Source organism: Echinops telfairi, unplaced genomic scaffold (genome assembly GCF_000313985.2).
Source record: "Echinops telfairi isolate 266 unplaced genomic scaffold, ASM31398v2 ScPeMD7_7416;HRSCAF=8454, whole genome shotgun sequence".
NCBI lineage: Eukaryota > Metazoa > Chordata > Mammalia > Afrosoricida > Tenrecidae > Echinops > Echinops telfairi.
Window position 1 is genome coordinate 72,352 of NW_022111316.1, and position 3,858 is coordinate 76,209.

The 3,858-nt window shown below is 54.8% G+C and overlaps 1 protein-coding gene across 1 annotated transcript in view; it reads right to left on the minus strand.

Annotated features, from left to right (window-relative positions):
* LOC101652040 (inner centromere protein) overlaps positions 1–1,914 on the minus strand; it is a gene marked incomplete at its 3' end in the record, with an annotated part of 32,497 nt that extends 30,583 nt beyond the window's left edge. The window contains exon 1 of the mRNA XM_030887511.2: positions 1,866–1,914. The remainder of the gene's footprint in view (positions 1–1,865) is intronic.
* Positions 1,915–3,858: the final 1,944 nt, after the last annotated feature.

A 3,858-nucleotide genomic window follows, 5' to 3' on the forward strand; every position in this document is an offset into this window, starting at 1 on the left:
AGTCAGTTCTCTGTGTGGTCTCTATGAGTCAGAATTGACTCGAAGGCCGTGAGTTTTGCGTTTCTGAGATGTGGCGTTGTTGATCTGTTTGCTTACTGCCTGTCTCCACCCGCTAGTCGTTTCCCAGCCCGGAGTTCAGCCCTTGAAAGATCAGAGCTTCACACACAGAAGAAATACTTGGTGAGCTCAGTAACTCTGCACCTAGAAGTTCACCTTGCACAGGTACACCACCACCCACACAACCAGACACGCAAGTACACTCCATCAAGCCATCAAGCCGATGCCCCTCACAGAGACCTTTTAGGATGGGGTAGAACTGCCGCTGTGGATTTCCAAGGCTCTCAACTCTTGATGGGAGTAGAAAGCCCCGTGTTACTCCCATGGAGTGGCTGGTGGTTTTGAACCGCCGGGCTTGTCGCTAGCAGCCCAACGTATAACCACTATGCCACCAGGGCTCCTGCAGGTACACTACACCAGTTCATTCTGAGCAGGTCGGGACATGCAATCCCCTCCAAAGCCCAGCTCCCAGGCTAGCGCTGCAGGAACCAGCAGGGTCACATGGGAAGGATCACAGAGGACCTTCTGCTGGGCAGCCAGCCACAGTGATGGGCACAGCTCTCTCTGCTGCCATGCCTTCAGACCCCACCCCAGTCCCTGGGCCTGCCAGAGCACAGCAAAGCGCAGGACTTCAGACCAAGGTTAGCAGAGAGAACTGTTTAAGGGAGCTTAAATCACAACAAAGGTCCACAGAGCTGCTACAGAAAGTAACCTTGTGGGAGGAACTTTGTTTTGTTTCACGTTTGGAGGCTTCCTGCACCAGAGGAAGTTGAGCAGATCTCAGCATCCCCTTTGAAAAAGGGTCGCCCTAAGTTACAACAGTGCTGACTCTGACAGAGGGCTCCATCAACCCAAGGAGAGGGATCCTGGAATGAGCAGAAAAAACCTCATCTCCTTCGTCTGACACTCCGACGTCGGGAACCAACATCCTACCGAGTGGAGGGGGCTGATCTGCTGCCCTTTATTTCTCTCCGCCATACACCAGATCCGAGGCCCCCGCGCCCATCTGTGCTTCCTGAGGGTGTGCCTGCAGGAAGCTGGGAGCCCAACCCTCCTCCACACCTCGGGTGCACGGTGCAGGATAAACTGCTCCCGTTTAGGGGTCCCTACTCCATGCCTGGTTTCTTCTTGCATTGCAACCTCCCGGCCACCCGTGCACAGATGAGGCAACTGAGACAAAGGGTAGCTAAAACCAAAGTCACCCCTCCAGTTGGGGGTGCTGGCTGGATTTGAACTGCGCTCTGTGCCACCCCCGAGATTTCCGCCTTTCAAAGTCGGACTCTGGGTCTGCTTTCGGGGCACTGCCCAAGCCCACAGGGGCTGGATGGAACGGAATCGCTGACAGCAAAAGGGCTAGGGGACTGACGAGGGACAGCACCTACCCCCAGCCCCCAAAAAAACGGTCCGTTTAAATAGCTGCTCAGCTCCACGGGGCCGGGTCAGAGGGGCTAGCTGTACAGAGACCACAGAGACCAAGGAGCCATCAAATTACTTGGTCGGTTTCGAGCTCCAGCGCCCAAGCCAACAAAAACTCACAGAAGACCTTCCAAGTAAAAAACGGGGTGCCAGGCACGGCGTGGGGGGGAGGGGAAGCGGGTACTCTCTCGGAACCTGGGGTTTCGGGGGAAAGGAAAGGTCATCTGGGACCAAGGCAGGTCACCTCGACACTTGGAAGGGGTGACCCTACGTTCTCGGGGTCGCCAGTGGCTTGTGGGGAGGGAGGGTCACGCCCCCGGTCCGGAGTCGGCGGGAGCAGTCACAAATCGCCCAGCACCCCCGGCACCCCGCGGCCGGCCGCGCGCACTCACCTGTGTGTGCCGCGTCTTCTACGTGGGTCTGCGATCCGAGTCCGGCGGACTCCCCACCCAGCCCGCGGCCGCCCAGACTCGCACGGCGCCGGGCCTTCACACTCGCAGCTCCGCAGAAGCAATGGGCCGTGCAGCGCGGGCGAAAGCTACGATTTTCAAAACCGAGGGCTCGGCCAATCCCCGGCAAGTTCGTCTGGGCGACTGTAAAACTCTAAGCCAATCAGCTCACGAGAAGCTCCAGTCAGCGCGTCTATTGGCTAGAGACCCTGTCAATAGGCGGGACTAAGAGGCGAGGAAAGGAAGCGTTGAAACTTTTAAGCTTCCTCTGCTTCCGGAGCGGCTGCCGGCCAGTCAGAAAGGAAGTGGCCGCGGTGAGAGAAGCGCGCGCAGAACGTCCCACGCAGGGGACTACAAGCCCCAGCATGCACTGCGAGGATCCCCGGACGCAAACGCGTTGCGTGGGTTAGATTCCGACGTTGGGCTCTGAGCTGACGCATTTTGCCCTGGCATTTCTGTTCCCAGACTTCTCCTTGCAAATGGCGTATTTCTTACCTCTGCAGCTTTTAAGAGGGCGTAAAAAGAAAACGCCCTGCAAACCGCACCAGAGTTTTGTTTTTCTGTTGGGCCCGCTGTCATCTCCTGGGCGATCGGAACCTAGATCTCACCTTTCTTCAGATCTCACTGGGTCTCAAGCTGGGCGCCCCCACCCTCCCCTCCTTGGTGGTGTATTGGGTCACTCTCATAGGGCTGCTAGCCGCTAGGTCGGAGGTTCAAATCCACCAGCCACTTCGCATGAGCCAGATGAGGCTTTCTGCTCCCGTACAGCCTCGGAACCCCACAGGGCAGGTCTACTCTGCCCTATTGGCTCTCTCGGAGTCGGAATCCACTGGACGGCAGCGACCTTCCCCTCAGGTGGCAGGAATGGTTTGAGTTTGAGCCCCTAACCTTTGGGTTGGTTGTCATCTTTTCGGAAGCCAACTGCCACACAGAGATCTCCCGGAGAGATCCTGGAGGGTCTCCAGGAATTCCATTGGTATATTAGAGATGTTTTCTGACAGTACAAGAAAGGAGGAGGAACCGCGTGGAATTTTGCTACATAGAAGCAGTGAGCAAGTGTATCCCTAAGGGCTTTGCGTCTCTGGGTACCAGGTCCCCTGGAGTTAGGCGTGCCTGGAATGTGGATTCCCTGTGAGAGCAGGAACCATCTTTATGTCTGCCCAAGGGGAGAGATGGGCCGCTGGAGATGTCTATCCCGCAAAGCAAACCCACTGCTATCAGTGGAGTCCACATCATAGCGACCCCTAGGGCTGTCCGTCGTTACTGCAACAGATAGCCTCAACCAGCTCCGTCGCCCAGCCAGTGAATTTGAACTGCTAACCTTCAGGTTAGCAGTGCAATACATAACTGACCTCCAATATTTCCACAAGAGCCCCTTGACTCGCTGCCATCGCCCGGATTCAGACTCCTAGTGAGCCTACAGGACCGTCAAACTGCCCCTGTGGGGTTCCATGAGATTGTAAGTCTTTGAAAGAGTAGACAGTTCCATCATGCTCCCTTGGAGCAGCTGGTGGTTTCAAACTGTTGACCTTGCGATTGGCAGACCAACTTATAGCCCACACAGGCACCTTAGCGACCCTATGAAGAGTTTCTATAGCTTTGTACATTTTTACCGGAGTAGACAGCCTTGTCTTTCTATTGGAAAGTGGTTGGTGGGTTTGAACTTAGTAGTCTCCAAATGTTTTAGCTCTAGTGTCCACTAAAATAATAAGTAAATAAATCTAGGCATGTCTTAAAAAATAATCGCCAAATGTTGGTCATCTTGTCAGTGACTGCTTCATGTTCAGTGCGTTGCAAGTTTGCGACATGCTAAAATAAAACTTGCATCACACTCTTAATGTAATTTGATCCTCATTACCACCCATTTGAAGGAGCCCTGGTGGTGTAATGGTTACAGGTTGGGCCGCTATCCAAAAGGTAAGCAGTTCAAAACCAC